This window comes from Solanum stenotomum, chromosome 8 (assembly GCF_019186545.1).
Source record: "Solanum stenotomum isolate F172 chromosome 8, ASM1918654v1, whole genome shotgun sequence".
NCBI classification, from domain to species: Eukaryota; Viridiplantae; Streptophyta; class Magnoliopsida; order Solanales; family Solanaceae; genus Solanum; species Solanum stenotomum.
This window is the reverse complement of record NC_064289.1, coordinates 25,164,212-25,188,016: the sequence shown is the minus strand read 5'-3', so window position 1 is coordinate 25,188,016 and position 23,805 is coordinate 25,164,212. Positions and strand designations below refer to the sequence as shown.

The 23,805-nt window shown below is 34.1% G+C and overlaps 1 non-coding gene and 1 pseudogene across 1 annotated transcript; one reads left to right on the top strand and one right to left on the bottom strand.

The window, feature by feature from the left end:
* Positions 1–23,805, bottom strand: part of LOC125873648 (uncharacterized) — a 53,582-nt pseudogene that overhangs the window by 22,208 nt on the left and 7,569 nt on the right.
* TRNAS-AGA (transfer RNA serine (anticodon AGA)) lies at positions 7,030–7,111 on the top strand. The gene has a single exon. It is a non-coding gene; the product is annotated as a tRNA-Ser (tRNA).

The window sequence follows — 23,805 nt, the reverse complement described above, 5'->3', positions numbered from 1 at the left end:
AGCAAACCAACCAACCTATACTAAACAGATCATATTCAACAGCCAGAACCAACAGTATATCCTCATCAACCTCAGATCAACAAATAAGAGCAAGTAGATCAAATTCCACATAAGAAGGGTAAACCGATACAATCCACACATCACAGACAAAAATAAGGCAAATGCGATGCAAAATACAATAATGATGTCATGTAGTCGTGATGCATGTCTGTCATACGATACACATCTGTTGACGTAATCAGTCCGCGCTGAATACTCAAATCAGAACTCATGGGGGCCACACATGGACCATGTATCACCGCCGGAACCATATCTCATCGGCATCCAAATCGCTAGCCGGAGCTAGTCCATCTCATATATCTCTAGCCGGAGCTAGTCTCAACTGTGTCTCATATCCATCTATCCTCATATCAGTGTCTCAAAACTCATACAACAGATAGTTCACACATGGGATGAATAATGAATATGCACATGTCATCAATTACAATCATATCACGATCACATCATAGTATTACACATCATCTGTCTCAATCACAACCATATCACGACCACATCATAGTATTACACATCACCTGTCTCAAACACAGCCATATCACGACCATATCATAATATTACACATCATATGTCTTAATCACAACCATATCACGACCACATCATAGTATTACACATCATCTGTCTCAACATCAATGTCTGTATCAATCATAGCCTACTCATGCTCTTCTATTTCCTCAATATCAGTTATCACATGACTTATTCAACAAAATTCAAGTCACATATAACACATTTAGCTCGTTTTATTCCCCATATTTCATTTACAACAATTTCAATCGACAAATAAAACCCATCCTCAATCCCCATTACTCCCCAACACAATTAGGAAAGTAGGCATGCGTAGTATAAGAGTTTTACAATGTTTGGAAGCCACTTGCCTTAAAACGAACTCCAAAAGTTACTTGACTTGAGCCCTTTCCTTTCCGAGTATAATCCGGATCACGATAATCTATTTAAACAATTATTCACAATCACAATTCGAGTCCAATGACACCAAAATCAAGAAATTTAGGGAAAAAGGGCAAAACGGTCCAAAAGTCTCATACCGGAAAACGATACCTAAATCTGGAAATTTTTGATGTAAAATGATCCTTAAAGTATTTGGAAGCTAATGATGAAAACAAATTTGAAAACGGAATTGAAATCAATTCACAAACTCAATTTGAAGGAAAATCCACGTTCTTGAAGAAGCCTAAAATATTCGGATCCGAAATCCCGACTCAAAAATGAAATATCTCTTGAAAAACATCTTACCCATGCTTAGATAAGTTCAAATATGACATTTCATCAAAAACGGAGTTAAGATCGACCTTGAAATTCTCAATTTATCAAACTTTAACTTTACGGGGAAAGTCCAACTTGTACGCGGTTAATATGATGAAAATAATCGATGAATCAATAATTTTATGTTAAAATCAGTTTACCCATAACATAAGGATCGTAAATATATCCTTTTCATCAAAAAGGGAGTCCAAATCGATAAAACCTTAATTTTTCCCAAGAGATTTACGGATAGAAAAAAAACCCAGATAAAGAAATCATGAGAAAATGTCGAATTGAAGATTGAATACTAACCCTCATATTAATTCAAGAAGAAACCCGTAAGAATCACTCCATTCTGATCTCTAGAACTCCCGATATGCTCAAAATACCAAATGAACATAGTCTGAGATTTTTATAACAGTACATGACTGTTATGCACCAGAAAAACAGCAGTTAATCTTTCACTAAAAAGACTGTAATTTCCTCATATGATAGTGAAATGACCCGATTCTGTTTTGTAAATGTCTTAAATAATGATACGGACCTGCTCGTTCAATCGGAGCTCAATTTCATGCTCGTTTGCCCAGTCAAATATCATTTCTACTCTGTAAACAATTATATCTTATTTGCGATAAAAGTTCAATCTCGGGTTAGCGAAAATGCACCAAAATTTGCAGATAAGTCCTATAATTCATGCTCAAAATTTCAGAACTTTCGGAATAGTTTTTTGACCTTTAAAACTAATAATGAACCCTTTAGTTGCCACAATTTTTGCTGAAATAGTGTCAAAGCATCCAAGAAGCTTAAAAGCTCACGCAAAACTCATTTGGCACTTCCCGAACACAAACCAAATTTGCTACTAGCTTGAAAATGACATTTCGGACTCAATGAAATCATCGGAATTTGAATTCGAGGTCTTCTTGACCCGGTATCCGATAAAGCGTCAAGAAACTAACTTTAGGCTCCAAAACTCGAAACGCACTCGGGGCCTCTAAAATTCAACCAAGACTCATTCTAGACTTAGAATCACCCCCTGAATCCAACGGTGCCCTCGAATTCCATTTCGAGCACCGGAACCTCGTTTGTTGACCAAAGTCAACTCTTGATCAAAATTTCACAATTTTTGCAACTTAGGACCTCAAATCTTTGTTTTAACTCCAAATTCGACTCCGTAAATTCTCATAGACTGGTTTCGACATTCTAAAACTGCTGGAATCGATAGAAATCCGATTCGAGTGTCGAAACTCCAAATGACTCGAAATAACACTTTTAACCAAACTTTAACTCTTAAAAACTCAACTTTCCAAAAACTCAACTTTTCATCAATTTTCCTGCAAACCAACTTCGAAAATACAATAATTAGGACTCGGGGCAACTATCGGGAGGGGTAAAACGGTCATTTTATGAAAATTTTCAAAAATGACCTTTAGGGTCATTACACTAACTCTTGAGAAGTTTAATCTTTTTGGAAAAAGATATTCAGAAACATATATCTAAATAAGAAGAAAAATTGTGAACAAAAATAAATGAATTTAGACTACAATAAAAATTAAACAAATACAAACTTCCACTGGTGTTATTACAAGTCATATGAACTTTTCTTCATCGAAAATACTGAAATATTAAGAAATAGTAAATCAGTAAAACAAAAGGGAAATGTTATATAGTAATACCTATTTTGAAGCAAACTTCCTGACAATCTAAATCACATAAGTATCATTAATAAATAAATTCATTCTTTTGTCTTGAGCATCAATAAAAAACCAATTGTGACAATTCTAAAACTCTTGAGAAGTTCAATAATTTTGAAAAAAAATATTCAGAAGTGTATATCTACATCACAAGAGAAATTGTTAACAAAAAAAATGAATTTAGACTGCAATAAAAATTAAACTAATACAAACTTCAATTGACGTTATTACAAGTCATATAAACTTTTCTTCATCGAAAATACTTAAATATTAAGATATAGTAAATCAGTAAAACAAATTAAAGGACAATGTTATATAGTAATAACTATTTTGAAGCAAATTTCATGACAATCTAAATCGCATAAGTAGTATTGATAAATAAAGTCATTCTTTTGTCTTGAGCATCAAAAAAACAAATCGTGACAATTCTCTAACTCTTGAAAAGTTTAATAACCTTAGAAAAAGATATTTAGAAGCATATATCAACATCACAAGAGGAATTGTTAACAAAAAAAAAAAAGAATTTAGACTACATCATGTTAACTCATATATTGAAACATTACATACTAATGTATATACTAAGCTAAAAAATAATTATTATATCATCAAAATTTTTTTCCTCAAGTACTCGAGGTTAAGGAATATAACTCTTAGGATAGAACAATTTACTTTATCAGAATAGTGGTACCTCATATTCCGCTAAACTTCGAACTCACTCAACAACAATTAATAACACGAAATTTTTAAAAATTCAAGAAGAAGAAGAAGAGTAGAAGATTAAAAAAAATTGTGGTTGAAAAATGAGAGGAAACCCCTCTATTTATAGTTAACAAAGGGTAGTATGAACAAGTATTTTTTTGTATGTTATCTAAAAAGTCATGACCTTTCCGAGAAGTCACAACTCTTTTGAAAAGTCATAACTTATTGAAAAAGTCACGTCTGAAGCATGAACATAATCGCCTTTGTTCTGAAGGCCTAGCGAGTTCCTTTTTTTTTTTCAAAAGCGGCCCAACTCTTTGGAAAAGTCACAACTCTTTGGAAAAGTTACAACTCATCGAAAAATCACAACCCTTTGAAAAAAATCACAACTTATCAGAAAAGTCACAACCTAAGTATCGGACAACCAAGAAATATCTCCGATAAAATGAAAAATTCAGGTTTTTTTTAATTGGAAAATCTTCTGGAATAGAATGTAATTTGTAATGACCCGAAAGGTCATTTTTAAATTTTTTCTTCAAATTACCATTTATCCCTCCCGATTGTTGTCCCGAGTCATTTTCAATTGGTTTGTGAAATGGACTTCAAGTTTTGAGTAAAAAGTTGTGAATTGTGGAAACTTTAGCGTTTTGAAAGATTAAAATTGTTAAAAAATGATTTTCAATGTCTTTTGGAGTTTCAAATCTCAGAATAAAATTTCGTCAATTCCATCAGTCTTGGATTGTGGAATTTCTTCTAAGCTAAGAGAGTGGCCGGATTTAGATTTAGAATCTTTTCGTGGAATTGAAGTCCTAAGTTGGAAATTATTGAAATTTTTAGTCTTTGGATTGACTTTGATCAACATTTAGGGTACGAATGCTCGAATTAGATTTTCGACAGTTTCGTTGAATTTGGGAGATGATTTTAGGCCTAAGGGAGGTCTTTGTTGAATTTTCAGAGGTCCCGAACTTAGTTTGGCCTTCTTAGGAATTATGTTAGTTTCTTGTGACATACACATGAATCAGATCAAAGAGACCTCAGATTCATGTTTCGATGGTTCTATTGAGTTCGAAATGTCGAGTTCGCATATCATATTTAGTTTGTGTGTATGAGGTTTCGAATGAATACCGAGGGTCTTTTCAAAAATATTTGTATTGTCTAAGTTTGCTGGTATCTTTTGCTTTCGCGAGGGTCGACTGGCTCGCGAAAGTGAGAGGGGCCACTTTTTTGGGGTTCGCTTTTGCGAATCAAGGGTCGTGATGATCGCATACGAGACCCTGAGTTCGCGAAAGGATACCTAAGAGGATTTTTGGTCTGAAATTTTGGAGTTTCTCCCCATTATACATTTTTGAGTTATGAGGACTCGATTGAGACGATTTCAAGGGTACTTTCAAGATAAAATATTTTGATAACGATTTTGACACTAAATCTTATAGTACCCATTGTTAAGGCTGATTTTTAAGTGATTAAAATAAGATTTTTGGATGATAAAATTGGGGATTCTTTAAGAACTCAAGAGCTTTGATAAATTAATGATTGTGAGTTGATTTCAACTCCATTTTCAAAATGATTTTCACCAATGAGTTCTAAATATTTTGGGTAACGTATTTAAGTAATGATTTCCAGATTTAAACCTCATTTTTGGAATCAGATTTTTGAGTCGAGTTGACCTCATTTTCTAATTGCTTGATATAAGTATTGTTGATTTAGAAATTTCATCGTGAATACTTGTTTGACTAGATTGTGTTGATTTGGACATCATTCGGAAGGGAAAAACTCAAATCTCAAAGTGATTTTTAATTGATTTAAGGCAAGTGAATCTCTAAAATCTTGTTAAAACTTGTAAAGTCCTGTATTCTCTTCATTGAATGTGCTGGGAAGTAATGAGAATGAGGTGATGGGTTAAATTGCTCATATTGAATAACCTTAGCGATAAGAAGGTGATTAAAGGAAAAGGCAACATGTTAATAATGATGCATTTTGTATTGTGTATTGCCTTAAGTATTGATTTTTTAATCAGTGATTTGAGAAAAATTGTGATAGTTTTGTTGTGAATGTGAATTGCTTGAAATTGTCGTATGCTCATTATTTTGTGAATATGCCTATTTTTATTGGTTATGAGACACTTAGATAAAATGTATTGTAATATTATTGATACCGAAGTCTGTTATGGTAAGCGATATTGATACCAAGGTCCATTCTGATAGATAGTATTGGTGTCGAGGTCTGTTCCGACAAGTGATATTGAGGACGAGGTTGTTTCCGGCAGATATATGAGTCTTGAGTGTTCATAGATCCTGATTTGATACTTGTGATAGATGAACTTGATACTTGTGATTGATGAACTTGGTTACTGTGATGTGACTGATGAACTTGATACTTGTGATTGATGAACTGTAACTCTTGGGTTGTGATCATTGAGTCTTGTGAACTGTATATTATAAACGATCAGGTTGGACTAATTTTTGTGCAGGTTGTAGTTATGGTGGTTCGATTGGCATGAGAGGAGTACTCGTATTCTAATCTAGCTTTACCTTGCATTTGGTGGATTGATTGTTGAGTACTGTGTTGTTTGGTATTCACTTCTCGCTTTTATACCTATGTAGGTTCCGAGCCCGGTTCAATGTGATTACTTTTGTCCATCTTCTTCTGAGACTTATCAAGGAGACTTGAGAGGTAGTAGTTTGTCATCCCAGTGGACCCTCTTGTTCCTTATTTATGTTACTGTTGTATTCGAGAGACAACAACATTTGAAACTTGTATTTATCTTTCAAACTTAGTTATTATAAATTAGTGGCTTGTACACGTGACAATCAAGTTTTGTGGATATTTTGAGAATGACTAAGTTTTTCGCTCTTATGTTATTGATAGTTCACTTTCTACATTTTTTTCATCGTATTGTTGGATTTTAGGCTGACTTGTATTGGTGGGATAAGACGAGTGTCATCACGTCCATTTCAGATGTGACATAACTAACCCTCAAATGTATGAGATTTTTGTACTTTATGCAAATTTTCAATTATTGAAAAAAAAATATCATAACTCAAGCGGCCATTTTCACCTGTTTATTTGTTTTTCATAAAAAAAATTAAAAAAATCAATAGTGGTCCTCTTTAGGAAAGATAACATAAAGGAAGAGAGACAAGTAGAAATTGTGTCGAAGTATATAGAAAGAAAATATACCCTCAAGTTCTGATATAATCCAAATTACCCCAAATTTTATAGCTAGATGGATGAATTTGAGTTGTGACAAAATTGAGAATCCCATCTTGCAATAAAAACACAAAAGCAAATATCTAAGAACACAACAATTTTAAGTTATCGAATTGTGGACGTGCCGGAGTGGTTATCGGGCATGACTAGAAATCATGTGGGCTCTGCCCGCGCAGGTTCGAATCCTGCCGTCCACGATTATTTTATTTTTATGCCAAATTGTTGATAAATTCTTAAGATGCCAAAATTAGCAAGCTAAAAATTAAAGAAATTTCGTTAAAATATTTTTTTGAATGATATTTTTTATATGATTTTATCATAATATTCATAAGAAAAGATTTTTTTTTATTAAGTACTAAAAAATAAATAAAATAATTAAAATTCGGTAAGAATTAAACAGGTTATCTTATGACACATTTTAACTCATTTAAGCTCAATCTGTTCCAGCTCAAGTAATTTTTGGGTGGTCAATAACGTGCTCATTTATTATGGACAAACAATACAAATCTCACTAGTTTGACGGCTAATTACTTGATTTTCCATAACTTTTAAAAAATTATAAATCGTGCCAAATTTCAGTCCACAGATACACGAAGTTACGATAAGGTATAATTTGTTTAGGATACAATATTATGTTCAAACGGATTCACATGATTGGAAAAAATGATATATGATTACAATTCTAAAAATAATCTTTTGTGCGTGGAAAACTAAATCGTGATGTCCTTAATGTAGAAGAAGATTGGGAGAAATGATACTAATCCTACCAAGTAGAAATAAATTTTATAAGCAGAAGCTATAAATGATAGTGGTTATTTCTCAAATGAGTCTTGTGACTAATGTGAGAGATTTGGTGTTAAATTTATGTGCTAATAAGCATATTTGTGATGGTAAAATAATTTGTGCACTAGACCCAAGTTGAAGAAGTATAATAATCTATTTCTATTCATGATTCAAGAATTATTCAAGTTCTTTTAAAGATTTTTTTTTTTTAACTCACTTCTGAGATTATTGGTTGATCCTTGTTCGTAGCTAATATTCGGACCAACTTGGCTATTGAGGAATATTATTGTTATTAGTTTGGGTGTTTCATGTTTCCAATATTTATATCAATTTGATTTTGTCAAATTATTAGAAAAATTGGAGAAAAATAATAATAAATTGAGTATGGTACAATTGCATTAATCCTAACAATATTTTTATGAGCAATGATAATCGTAATTGCTTTTTCAAGAATTTTCAAAAATAATTATAATTTAGGATCAATTAAAAAGTTATAGCTATAATGTACTTAATTACGATTTGTTATTACATATTAAAAAAAAGATAGAAGCGAGCAAGAGAGATTGGAATAGAGAGATTCATAACTACATCCATATGATGCGTCCAGCCGAAATACTACTTACCTTGTACTATACTTTCAGGGATCGTTTAGTACAAACATTTATAACGGACGAGATTAGTAAAACATGAATTAGTAATGCAGAGATTAGTAATGTGGAGTTTATTTTTATCAAGTGTTTGATTCATTGTTTCATTGTTTCTCACCTCATCTTGTGTTTGGATTAAAACTCTATAAAAAAGCTTCTTAATTATACCCTTGAAAATTATTATGTAATTGGGTCAAGGTAGATAATTGTCGGATAATATTATTTTTTGTGGCCTTCTAACTAACTAGGAGAAGAACAATTTTGTTGTCATGTTTGCTATTTTTTCACTTGAATTATTTGAGGATAAATAATTGTCATCTTAATAAATTGATCACTCACAAAATGTCAATTTCAAGTAAAAAAAGATAAATCATCTACTTTTAAAACAAAAAAGACAGTAAACAATAGTAAAATTGAATAAACCATCTACATTTACACAAAAAAATTGCAAGTTTCAATTTTAATATGTACGCAATTTTATAAATTGTTCAAAATACGAATAATGATTTGACAAATATTTTTGTCTTTACATAAACTTACCACATGATATTAAATCCTATGTATTACTAATATCTCCAAATGGAAGGTATCAGTAAACTCTCCAAATTGAAGGTATAAGTAATACATCTAATATTATGTAGGGTGTATAGCTAATCCATGATGATTATACATAAACTCAAATTTCTACCAAATATAGTACTAAATAATATGATACATTATACGTGAACTATTTTTCTTAATACTTTCTACCAAATGACCCAACTAGACAAGGCCATGTGTGCATGAGGAATCATGCATCTCCTTTTTATGTGGCAACTTATTAGAGGTTCGTACATGATCAAACTTTTGAGTCACTCAGGCTAATCCCGAAAGGTGTTCACTTCAATAACGATTAACGATCGAGGTTAATCCCATATAGCAATGCCTCCAGTGAAACGAGATCTATAGGTTCATTCTTACTAGGGATGACAATGGGGTGGGGCAGATGCAGAGCGGAATATATTTAAGACTATGTGAGGTGAGGTGAGGTAGGTTTAAGGTTGTACCAGTTGGATGGGATGCGGGGCGGATTGAAGTGAATTTTTTAAAAATTAATGCGGATCGGGACAAATTGTGGGTATATGTAATTTTATGTGGGTTCAAATTTAATATTAATATTTGACATATTATTAGTGTGATAGAACATTATTTATTAAGATAGTTTCTTTAAGGCTACTAAAATATTTAACATAATAAATGAAAATGGTTCAATAAAAGATAATACAATTTCTTACATGTTTCCAATTGACCTCTAAAAAATATTTTTTAAAGTCAGTATCCTATTAAATTGATGCAAATTAATAACAAAATGAATTTATTTTTATAAATTTTATTTAAAGTATCTTTTTTTTTTTTGAAGTAAAAGTTGGGCATTAAGCCCTTTATTAAAATGGGTTATGTACACAAGACCTGGCCCAAAAGTGGTCTGGGCTAAAAACAAAAAAGAACAATACATGACTTAGACATCACATTAGTATCAAATTAGGAAAGTGACAAGAAATCTTCATCTTCCTCGGTGCTTTGCTCAAACATTGTTGGTGACTTGTCGATTTGTTCTCTATTGTTGATGGTTGCACTATGTTTCCTCCGGTAACAACTTGCTGCTCCACCATTAATAAAGCTTATCAACTCAACTCGGCTGCTGATAGATCGATTCTACAGGTAATCATCTATATTTTTATTAGCTGCACATACGAGTCAATGTACTTCTCTATGGTCTCCTTATGTATTGTTTTAGCGTCGTGGGTTTGCTATCGTCACCATTCTAGAGTTAGTCCGTTCATTTTCTTAGATTTAAATCTCGATGGGTTGAACCCCAAGTGGAGTTTATTTAAAGTATCAAAGTTAACTAGAAAAAAAATATTAAAAAATTATGTGGAGCGGGTTCATGTGGAGCGGGTCTATACGGGACAGGTTGAAATGAAAAAAATTATTATGCGGAGCAGGACAAATTAAGATTTTTATTGTTTAAGCTCAATCTGTTCCGTCCCGCACCGCCTCATTGTCATCCCTAATTCTTACTTGAACATCTCTAAAAAAAATGCATATTATTCCTTAGTGGAAAATCTTTAAAAATATCAATATGTAGGGTTTAAGACCTATTTTTCATTTGTTTAAAAATAAAAATGACCTACTTTCATTTTGATATGTTTAAATATGAATGACTTTTTTTTTTTACAATACTTTTTTTTTTTACACTTTTTTTTGCGCCATTATATGAAAAAGACTAAATTCTCTTTTGAAATTGTTGTCGGATCAAGAAGTCTTCACATAGAGTAAGAGACCATGACTGCATCTCACCTCCGAATTCAATAATGTATCTTCATTGTCTATACAAATCATATTCAAAGTTAGTTTTACCTCTTTCACAGCTATCCCTTGTATGCATCTAAAGTTTCATTCCTGAAATACAACAATCAAGAAAGGAAAATAGCAAGTGAAAAATAGTATGTGTATTTGAATTTATGCGAATGTTACAATCTTTTTGAAATCTCTAAGAAAAGATATGTAATTCCCTGATTCTTCTCTTCACGATTATTCTTGATTTGATGAAATACTTGCGGTTCAACACAACAAAGACTTCTTTGTATGCAAAAGACTTGCAGATCACAACTGTAGAGCAAGGATTATCTATGTATTTATGTGATTTTCTGGTCTTATGAAGACCACTTTATTAACTTATGATATTCTGAATAATGGCAAGCTAAATTCATATCGCAGGGAATCAAAGAAGGAACACGAAGATCAACAGCCTCACCAAAGAAGACTGAGTGACACGAGACAATCTGCACCAACTAAGGAGATATATTGACTCACAATATGCACCAACTAAAGAAATAGATTGACTCCATCAATCCAAATGATTGACTCAATCAGTTATCAATCCAAGAAGGAAAACAGTACCAGACAAGCAATCAAAGACAACAAGCAAATCACCCTGATTGTGGAAGATAACAGCTGTAGTAAAAAAAGATCAAGATAGCAAGTAGATCAAAGAAGATGGCAAGAATTTGTACCAGACTCTGTTTCAAGGCAGATGAAATAGAAATACAACCAAATCAAGGATTCGAGATTCTCAATCAATGAAACATTACAAATCCTTGATTGAAGGAAACTCCCTTGGGTTTTCCTATTAGAGCGAAAAGCCATCGCACTACTAAACATATAAATGAAGACTCAGATCAACAGTTGAAGATGCGCAACTTCACTTGAGCTTATATTATAATCTTCTTTTATTCTTCATAAAGCTTTGTACTCACGTGAGTGAAACAATTGAAAATAAAAGACAAAGAAAGATTTTGAGTGTAGATTTACAAGTAGAGGTAGTATCAAGAAAGAAAATCTGATTTGCAGATCAGATAGGATGAGATCCCAAAACTCGGTACAATCGGAGTCCACTTCAAAGCTCTAAAGGAAACCCTTGAAATCCAAAGGGACTGGACGTAGGCACCACATCAGTGTTTCGAACTAGTATAAAAATATCTTGTGTCAATTTACTTCCTGTCATTACTTTTAATTTATTATGTGATACTAACTTGCAGGTGAGTCGCCCGCTCCATCCAGGAAGTCGACTGAAGGAATTTTAATTCACCCTCTCTTAACTTTCACACTTTATATAGACTTGAGCTATGATTTTAGGGTTATTTTGGTCCAGACAATTTTGGCCCTTGGGCTTGAAGAATATGAGTTGGGTTCGTCTTGTCAACTTAATGGACTGGCCCAAATGTAATTTAGACTTGATTTAAGTCATATAATTTTTACTTAAATATTAATCTGACTTTATTAAATAGTAATTTGACTTGGTCAACGTATCATAAATTTAAGATTTAATCTAAATTGAGTATGGATTTATCAATAAACTTCACTGTCTACAAATGCCCCCTGGTTCGAGGCTTGTTGGGGTGCTCGATTTGTCGAACTTGTAAAAACAAGCTTTGAAGTATTTGTGAAGCAAGTGTTTTTTTCACGTAGTTAATCTTTCACGAAACATTTGAAAATTCATGAGAAATGACTATGCCGATATGTTGAGGTCAACATATACCAGAGTCTCTATGAAAACATTCTCTAATTTTAAGAGATTATTTGACTTTCGTTCGTTTACCAACTCATTTTTTATTTGAAGTGTTTCCAGCTCATGAAGACTTATCACATGACATTTCTTCATAGTTTGATAATTTCATTTGAGTCATCAACTAAAAAATGGTTGCCAATTCGATGAGCACGAATTGCGTCTACAAGGTTAACTTGGTGATACATAGCTTGTGATTTCGATGCAAATCTAAGCGTTGCTTTCCTTGGGGTTGAACACTTGCCGGTGGTTTTTTTCCAATTTTTTGCTCGATCACTCGAATAAAATGTAAGGATTTCAAATTCGAGTCTATCCTTATTCGGGGTATTTTCTTTCCATGTTAATATTTGGGAAAACTTTATTTACTCGATTTTCAGAATTTTTGCAATGTTTGATTCGGGTGGAATTTTCCATAACTTAGTTCCTATGAAAACTTACCATAATTTGGTTCCTATGAAATTTCCATAACTTGAATCCTATGAAAAATTTCCATAATTTGATTCCTAAGAAAACTTACCATAATTTGGTTCCAATGGAATTTCCATAACTTGACTCCTGAAAATTTCCATAATTTAATTCCAATGTCAACTTACCATAATTTTCATAATTTATAGGAACTAAACTTTCCATCATCATAATTTTCCATAATTCATAATAATCAAATTGATGTCTTCGTATTTTCAAATCTATATATACTCACATTCTCCTGGTTATTGTATATCGCATTGTTGCATCATGAAGTTCAATTGAGTCCTTCTCTCTCAAGTAAGTCTTTTTCCCAACTCTAATTTTCATCACTTTTTCTTCAGCTCAGCGCGACTTTGGTAGAAAATTCATATCTCATAGTAGGAATATCTAAATCGTGATTCATTTAATTTTCTAGAAACTAGACTCATAGAGCTACAACATATCCGAAAATCATGATCAGAAAACTCCCGAATTCACTAAGGTGATTTTTTAAAAATCAACTTAAAATCCTGATGAACTGAATCACCAGCTTTGTGTGGCTTCACGAAAAAAAAATCATATCTTGATGTAGGAGTAACGATATCGTAATTGTTTGATTTTTCAGAAATTAGACTCGTAGAGCTACAACATATCTGAAGATCACGATCAGACAACTCCCGGATTCACTCAGGTAATTTTTTGAAATCAACTTAAAGTTTTGATGAGCTGACTATACTAGCTTTGTGCAACTTCACGAAAAAAAAATCACAACTCGACGTAGGAATAACTAAATCACAAGCGGTTTGCAGTGTTGAAAAGAAAACTCATGGGGCTACATCATATACGAAAGCCATGATTAGATTGCCTCTGTACTCATTTAGTTTTTTTATTTGAAATCAACCTTTCACCAACTGCAAAAATCTGGGGTTACCACCTTTACTTTGAACATGTTCTTACGAATTTAACTTTTTCCTATTGATTTTTTTTTTTTACAGATTTTGGATAGAGAAAAACAGCTTTGATCCTGCAACATGATGCACTTCCGTGACCTATATTTGCCGCATCCTCTTCTTGAAGTAGTGGGTGACCAACAAAATCCAAATGTCAAAGTCCTACTTTTGAAGGTTCAACATTTGGCTATCGGTGTCTTCTCCCCTGTTAAGTGGACATCTGATGAATCTCTTCTCCTTAAAGAATGGTAAAAAATGGAAACCAAAGACCACATGAAAAGTTTCTCGAGCAAGGCTACTCGTATGAAAGTTTCTTTACTGAAATCCAAAATTCGTCATGATGTAGCATCTTCCAAATCTTCTCATTCTGATGGAAGTTTCGACAATTGGAGTGTTCCCTCATCTAAATTTGGCAATGTCTACTGGACACCTAGTTATTGGGAATGGGTAGAGGACGTGCTGCCCCGCCACAAGGAGATTTTGGAGCTCATCAAGGTTTATGATGTGGTATATACTTCTTTGTTCACATACAACTATGACGATAACATACTCATGCTTTTTGTGAGCTTTGGCGTCCATCTACCAACATGCTTTCTACTTTCATTGGAGAGAGGTCCATATCACTTTTGGTCTGACAAGGAATTGGAGGTCTTCTTGTACAAGGGAACTTTTATGACGAAGTTGTTCCCTCTGCGAGAGAATTGACGCAAATTGATACTCAAGGAAAATTGATTCTTCCCAAAAGTTATCTATATTTGTTTTCGGTCTTCTACGGATTAGAGAAATATGATCTTCATGAGGTGTCCGTCCATGATTAGGTGAAGTTCTAGTTTAGAGGACCTAATAGATATGTTGAGCCTCCGTAAAAGGTGTCAAAGGTACGAGCCATAATGCCAAGGTTGAACCCTAATCCTTCTAGACATATTGATTCGAACTTCCTACCACAGACTGATGAGGAGAATGCCCTATTTGTCGAGCTAGATGTAGAAAAATCACTTAGAGATGAGACTAAATTGGCAGCCGTCTTTATTTGTTGGCTTTGCAAATTCGTGATTCAGAATAAGAAAGTCAACTATGTGCGTGCTAGTGTTTTTAAAATTGTGAGATTGATGGTTCACAGAAAGAAATTCTCCCTATTTGTCTCGGTTCTTGCAAACATATATCGCGGCTTGAAAGAAATCTCTACTTCTCCAAACTTGAGTGTGGCAAATATAATTTTCCCTATATACTATGTAAATAGTTGGCTTAGGGAATACTTTGGGACTCCTTATCGTGCCAATCACTCACATCAATCCATACCCCTTTGCAATATTTCTGGTGAGAAGATGGCTAAATATTTTTATTTTGCATATACCCAAAAGTTATTATTTGGCAATGCTACAAGGTAAGGATTTACACCTTACTGATAATCGCAAACTTTCAAATTCGTGAAACAAATTTATCATAAGCCTCCGTTCAAGCTATATAACCGTTAGGCATGATTCAAATTTCATCGTGGAGTCCTACAACCTTAAAAAAATTTAGTTGACAATTCGATTTTTGTCAAGATAGTCTTAGAGATATTATAGAGTGACCTTTCGATGGTACATTGTTATCATTGCTGCAATTTTGGAATTCCTCTTTTTGACTTGATGCTTTTTCTAAAGTCATGATTCCAATGTGTCCATTAGAGGATGCTCCTTGAATGACCCGCGAGTCTGTGGACCGATGGTCATCCCATAGGATGAATCCTTCCCAAGGAAACCTCCGCATCATTTTGAAGAAATCGAAGCAAGATCCTACATTCATGTCATCTAAAGGGAATTCTGATAAAATAAAAGAAAGTTACATCCTTCTTCCAAGCCTGAAGTGAATTCAAATGATACTACGCAAGTCTAGAACTTCGAAAGAGGGCGACATGCCTCTGAAATCAAAATCGAGGCGCCTAACAGTAGTCTCAAATGTGACTTTCACTACTTTCAAAGTTGGCCTTGGTTCTTCTGGAACAAATGAACTTCATATATCATCAGATAATGGTAATGAAAAAACGTCAAACCTTGAGACACCTTGTGATAAAATTTCTCATATGTATGCTTCATCGAATGGTGTTGGGCAAACCAATGCATTTTCTAGTCCAATGGAGAGTGAATATCATCACTGAATTGTCCAAAAAGAAAGGCACAAGAGCTAGATGATGTTTGTTGTGGTATCAAAATTTTAGATAGAATTGTCATTGATGATAATGACTTTGTGGATGAGGATCCAAACTCGGCATAATTGTCTGAATTACAAAACAAGTAAGGTCCTCTCCTTTTTTTCTTCATACTATTCATTTTTTTTTTAGTTTTAAATTTGATGATCTTTTTGTTCTCACTTTTTTTTGTTGGACCTTCAGGAATTATACAACTACGACCTTAGAAATGACGTGGCTAAAGATTTTACTATAGATCTTAATGATCTTGATGTGGCGTCAAAAGGTTTCCATTCTTCCCTTAATGATGTGATGCCTTTATTGGAAGTAGTTCCACCAAGAAAATCACTTTCTACATCTTCAGATGACAAAAAGTTTCCGCAACAAAATGGTATTAATGTGACTTAAAGTTGTCGTCAATCAGATTACGCATAGGAAATCATTCAAGCTTTCTTCATGGCCATTGTGACCTGGTGCTCCTACTTTTGAGCAACAAGAAATTATTTTTCACGTCAAATCAATTTTTATTTCTGAGATGTGGGGCGCATTGTAGGGATGAATTACACAATTTTTCTTGGGTTCTTTAGATGGCTTTACGGAGTTTAAGTCAAGTATTGCTTCATCTCTTGAGAAGATTAGAAAAGTGAACATTATTGATATTTCTGCTTTGGAGGATCTTGTTGAGAATTTCTTCAAGTCGTACACGGAGTATGACACTTTAAGATTATCAAAGATGACTAAAGAATAACATGAAAATGCTCTCTCTGATGCGCAATAATGTCTTGCTGGTGCGAAGCTGGCACATGAGAAGTTTGAAGGATCCATGGAGAAGCTTCAAGCAACTCTAGTAGATGTGGAGAAAGACTTAGAAGCTGTGACCTTAAAGAAAAGGAAAATCATAATGCTCCTTAATAAATATCAAGAAAATTTGTTCAAAAGTCAAGAGGATGTCACCATTACAGAGGGCGAGATTTATACCATTGAGGCGAATCATAGGCTGCCTAATGATGAAGTAGAGAGACTAGCCAAATTAGAAGAGGCAGTTGAGACAAGTAGCCAAGAAATCATAAGCTTCAAACTCTTTCCGTATTTAGATTTAGGATTTGTTAATTCACTTATTATGGTGTAGTGATTCTTTTTGAAGCAATAAAATGGTGACTTACATTTCAATAAGAATCTTCTCATCTTGAACTTTGAATTTTGATGGTTTCGTTCCTTTATATAACCAGGAGCCCACCCCCTTATTTTTTTTATTGGAAAGAGGTCTCGATAAGCTAGAATTTATGTGAAAATCGCAGCCAAAAGTTAACTTTTCAGCTTTGCGCGTCTATAGAAGAAAATTTATGACTCGAAGTAGGAGCGTCGAAATAATGAGCTTCTTTTTTGTTGGAAAGATAAATTCTAGATCTTCAATCTGTATAAAATTCACGTCCATAGAATTTACTTGTTAGTACAGATTTTTCTTTGAAGTCGGTTCAAAATCTGGCATGCTTGACTCTTGAGTTTTCTTCAGCTTTGTGTACATGTGAAAAAAAATTCACAACTTGGAGTGGGAGCACCAAAATAATGAGCTTATTTTTTATTGGAAAGATAACTTCAAAATTTTCAATCTGTATGAAAATCACGTCCATAGGCTTTACGCATTAGTACATATTTATCTTCGAAGTCAACTCAACATTTGACTTGCCTGACTCTTCAGCTTTGCGCACATGTGGAAGAAAATTCATAACTTGTAGTAGGAGCGCTAAAATAACGAACTTCTTTTTTTGTTTGAAAGATAACTTTGAGATCTTCAATCTATATGAAAATCACATCCATATGCTTTACGGATTAGTACAGATTTATCTTCGAAGTCAGCTCAAAATTTGGCATGCTTGACTCTTCAATTTTCTTAAGCTTTGAGTACATGTGGAAGAAAATTCATTGGAGTAGGAGCGCCAAAATGACGAGCTTCTCTTTTTGTTGGAAAGATAGCTTCTTGATCTTCAATTTCTATAAAATTCACAGCCATAGGCTTTACGGATTAGTATAGATTTGTCTTTGAAGTCAACTCAAAATTCGTCATGCTCATTTTTTTTAGCTTTGTGCGTCTATGAGTAGAAGCGCTGAAATTCATAACTCTGAAATTCATGCTCAATTTTTTTTTAGAAAATTCATAACTCTGAGTAGAAGCGCTGAAATCACGAGATTTTTTTTATTGAAAAGATAACTTCGATATCTTCAATCCATATAAAAATCAGTCACACACTTTTTGTATTTGTACAAATTTTCCTTTGAAGTTACTCGCTCTTGTAGAAATCAGCTTTCTAATGTTACAACCTGAGCTTGATGGAGTTTAAAACAAATTGCAACCCGTTCTTGCTTTTACCACTTTATAGGCCTAGACTCTTTTTTTTAGCTCTGTATGACTCTACATTTGAAAGAATTAGCATGACATTCACATGGCGACGACGTTTTTCTTCTTCTTATAATGGAACCTAGAATAATAATACTCTAAGAGGCCTACGTACCTCGATGAAGAGGATTTTAGAAAGTGATATTTTAATTTTTTTAATTTTATTTTTGTGTCCTAACTTTTGCCTAGGTCGCCTCTTTCGAGGTTTTCAACCTAGCAAACTTTTTGTGTCTGAACTTTTGCCTAGGTTGCCTCTTTCAAGATTTTCAACCTAGTGACGTTTTTTTTTTGGAGCAATACACAGTTTATACTCTTGCCGCTAGGAGTACGACGCTACTTCAAGGATAATATTTCTTCAAAAAAAATTCATTGATGGAACCAATCCATAAGTCGTCTGCATCCACAAGTTTGTAAGCCTCGCTTGAATAAACTTCTTGGATGACGTATGGTCCGTCCCATTTTGAGGTGAACTTTCTTTCTGATTTATGAGATATGATAATTGGCCTTCTTACTTTAAGGAATAGATCACCAACTTGAAAATACCTTAGAAGAACCTTTTTATTGAAAGCACGAGAAAGAAGAGCTTGGTAACATTCGAGACTTTATTGAGCTTCCAACATTTTTACATCGAGAGCAACTAGGCAACCTATTAATTTGCAGATCTCATCTATTAATTTATTGGCGAACAACTTTCCATTATCTGTTAGTATATAACTAAGAATGCCAAAACGATAGACGATGTTCACCCTAATGAAGTTTGCAACATTTTCCTTCTTTACTTCTTTGAGGGCTACAACCTTAGCTTATTTTATGAAGTAATCTGTCGCATCCAAGATGTACAAGTGGCCACAAGAAGATTTTTGTAGTGGTCCAACACGTCTAGGCCCCAAGCATCGAATGGCCAAGATGAACCTGTTAAATATAATACATCAGGAGGTTAATGCATAACGTTCGCATGAAATTGACATCCTTGACATCTTCGAGCATAATCCAAACAATCTTTACCATTGTTGACCAATAATACCCAATTTTTTTTTATGTGAAAGTATAACTTTTATCTAGATTGATGTGATCCACAAATTCAGAATGTAATTTTTCCATAACTTGAATTGTTTATTCTTCCCCCAAACAACTCAAGAGGACTCCCTCGAATGATATTCAATATGGAGTATCCTCATAATAAAGAAACCGAGGTGCATGACGATAAATTTCGTTCTTTCTCTTTGGATCTTTTGGAATTGTAATATAAGTAATCGATCAAGCCATGTCTCCAATCGATTATATCAGCTTGTGAAACAGATGTTCAAGCTTGCTTTCTACATCCTCATCATTTTCCTCCTCCAATGGTACTTTCCATTTTTGGAAGATAGTGATTTGTGCTTGGTTAGAGAGAGTCAATGTTGAAGCCAAATCAGCTAAGACATCAACTTTCTTATTTTCCTTTCTTGAAACATGTTAAAGAGTTACATCTCCGAGCCATCTAATCAACTTTTATGCATAGTCATGAAAGAGACGCAATTCTGACTTTTTGACTTAATAGCTACCCAACAACTGATTGATCACTAATTCAGAGTCTCAGAAAACTTGTACTTGCAGTTGCTTCATATCAACCGCCATATCAAGCCCAAGTATTAAGTCTTGATATTCTGCAACATTATTGAAGCAACATTGTGTTAAGTGTGAAGGAATATGACGAGATCTCTTTTACGATGTGAGGCCCCATTAAAATACATTTTCTAAAGTGGTTAAATTTCAATGATCATTGCATCTTCATTAGATAGTTCATTAGTGATTTTTGTATCATCAGGTATTAGGTATCAGATGGTCTGGTAAGAAGTCTGCCAATGCTTGCCCTTTCATAGCCTTTTGAGGAACATTCAAATTGTTGAAACTAGAGATACCATCTTTCTAGTCGATCACTGAGGACATGTTTTGACATCACAAATTTAATGGGATTTTGCTTTAGAAATAAGGCGGACGATGTGAGCTTGAAAGTAGTGTTTCTTCTTCTGAATTGAGAACACTAAGGCAGAACATAGCTTTTTGATCGGTGAGTACTTCAACTCTTTTAGTGTCATCATCCTACTCAAGTAGTAAAGGGAATTTTCTTTCCCTTTGCCATTCTCTTGAGCTTGCTTGATAGGACGTGCACCCTTTTTTACATCAAGACAATAGACTACTACCTTTAAGTCTAATCTAGGCATTTCTTTGTAACTCCGGGAAAACACATCGTTATACATTTTAAACAAGTTTATGTAGGCCCTTTCTTCATTACCTACTAGTAAAACATTCACATGAGTGGGTTTTAGATCTTCATTAGTTCCAAGGTAGACTTCTTTCACCACATCAATGTTGTCTTTACTCCTTCTTCAAGTTTGGGTGGTGCATCTTTACCATCTTCATCTTATTGAGGTTCACCATCATTAAAAGATATATGGTAATACCATGAAACTTCCTCCAACTGTTCATCAATTTTAATTGGAGAAAAATTATCCATTTTGTGTAGTGCTATGATATGAAGAGTTGACACTCTATTAATCGTCATCATGTTGCTTGGTGTAGAACACAATATGTGACTTTGCCTTTAGTACTTCTCCATATGAGACCATAAGGTTTCTCTACCGCTTCATTCTAGAAGGAATCAAACTTTGAAAATCCTTAGGGACATTTTGGATTCGGGTAAAACAAATGCTTTCATACCCCCATTGATTCTCCAAACCTTATTTTTTTTCTTCAATGGCCCTAAACTCTCAAATACGGAAATCCTCTTCATTGAGCTTCCCAATCAATCAAAGACAAAAGACCTTTTGTTAGAAACAACATCCCCATCTTCCGTTGTGATGCCGTTGTTGCTTACCCTTCTTATGGAGATGTAGATATGAGGAGGTTATTTGTAACCTAACCTTTCACATTGTTGCCTCATAATAGGTTTTGACGGAAGCTTCCCTAATTTTGATGGTACGTTAAGATTGAATCCAGACTTTTCTAGTAGTTTGCAAGCATTAGGATCGAAGCCTTCTTCTGTACGCTTCATTAGGAGTGCTTCATATTGGGATGACTTATGAGCCACAAACTTTCCAAGTAACTTTGTAGATGACTTCATCATGTCGATTCATTTAACAGGAAAGGTGATAACGCTCAAAGTTTAGGCGGTCGCAATCAAGTATAAACCCAACTAAGAGTTGGGGTCGATCCCACAGGGAGTGATAAAGTAAAGAATTCAATAACGAAGTGAAATGAGTGTTCTAATTGTTTGTAGGAGTAAACATTTTTTAAACAATTGGTAGGGGTTTGACAATTAATGTCAATTGGAGGGATTAGAGTGAGCAATTAACAACTACGAACAATCGGGAGTAATCAAATAGAGAGGGGTCCTTGGGAGTGTGATCAATTGAACTCCAATTTAGCTAAATGGGTGATTATTACTTACTAAGAGTGGTTGAATCTTAGTGGGTAGGCCAGACTTTAAATGTAATAGCCATTTCTCAATCAACTATTACGAATCAAGCGAGTTCTCTCGAACCTCGACGAGCCCAACAAATATAAACAACCCAAAACCTCAATCAATATACTCTTTCAAGCTAGATTAGTAGGATTGAATTCAAACCCACTTTCTCAAGCAAAGTCTACAATAACCCAATCACTACAATCATCAATTAATAGTTTTGATTCTAAAACCTCTTTATCAAGCAAGCTTTGAATCCTAAACTAGAACTGCATTGGTAACTACAATTCATCAATTAAAACTCAACTATTAATTGAACACACTTCAAAACAATAATAAAATCAGTAAATACCAACACCCATAAGCTAATTGGAACATTCAATCACATGATCACACCCCCAAGAATGGGGTTTTTTGCCACATTAGAAAGAAGAAATCGTTACCAACTATGTTTTCCATCAGCTTGGGTAACAATCCACAAGTATTCAAAATGCTCAAATTGAATTACAAAATCAATTAAACCCAAAATCTCTACTCAAAAACTTAAAGAACAATGTTAGGGACTAAAAACCGAGAAATGGACATTGTGGGAACTCTTCAAAAACTTCAGAACTCTCCAAAAACTCCATAACTACTTTTTCTTCTTTTGAAAATTACATTTATACGTTCCCAGATTTTCAGCTTTGAAGACACTCAGCGAAATAAGTCGGGCTTCACCGACCAGGTTGGCGATGCACTGAGTGCTCTTTTCCATCGCCTTCTAGGGTTAGCTTTTCATCACTTCTCTTCTGTGACTTTAGGGGATCAAAACCTATAGCTCCGATCCGTTTGATGCTTCGCCGAAACACCATTCTCCTCACCGAGTTGTCTTTGTCCAAGGGCTGGCCTTCTGTGACTTTTGGCGAGCTGAAGAGCCACTCGGCGATTCACCGAGTGGCTTTGGCGAGCATCAACCTTGCTTTCATTGATGCAATTTAGCATTTTAACATCGGTTTAGAGCATATAATAGGCATTGAGGACACTAAAACTCTGAATATTTAGCCCTAAATGAGTCGAAATCCCTGACTCATCAACACCCCAACTTAAACTTTTGATTGTCCTCAAGTAAAACACAAGATCAATCAGTTCAACAAATATGTCTACAAATAGTGCTACTCAAGACTCAACATGAATGCACATGAGTTTCAATCTACCCATGCAATGTTCAATTGTGAACTATAGGTTTCAAACTGTGATTAGCCATCATCAAATAGAAATCGAGCATATAATGCTTGCTTCAAGTGCAAATTCAAGCTCAACAAAGAGTATTTGAATGCCCTCACATCAAGAATGATACCATGCTCACACAAAGCTCATCAAAATTTTTGAAATAAGGAATCAAAAGCAACTCTCACACTCTCAAAGATAAACACATGTATGATTCTACCCATAGGCTTGCCCGTATTTTCCAATCAACATGACATTAAGCTCAATCAAGATCACAAAGGTCTTTCAGGGCTTGTAACGGGGCTAAAGGTAAATGTATGATCATTTTGGCTTAGTGACTTCTACATTCATGAAGCATGGCTAGCATTTCACTTTTTCTCCTTTCTTTTCACTCTTTCTTTTTATTTTCACAATCCACCCTATGTTCTATTAAGCATGACTCAATGGACATGCCATTCATTTTATCCATTGCACAAACTTTATTGCAACTTATTTTTTTTTTCAATTTGTTTCTTCTCTTTTGTCTTTTTTTTATATGGAGGGGTTCCATCCTTTTCAACACAATCCATCAAGGGGAAAGTTCTTGGCTTTCCTCTTTTTTCACCACACTCCCAACTTAGGCTTTTGCCTAAGTTAACTATTCAAAAGGACCAATGCTTCATGAAGATTTTAGGTGGGAAGAAAAGAGGTCAAATGTGCTCAAGTTTCATCCAAAGAAAAGAATAGGCTCAAATAGTGCC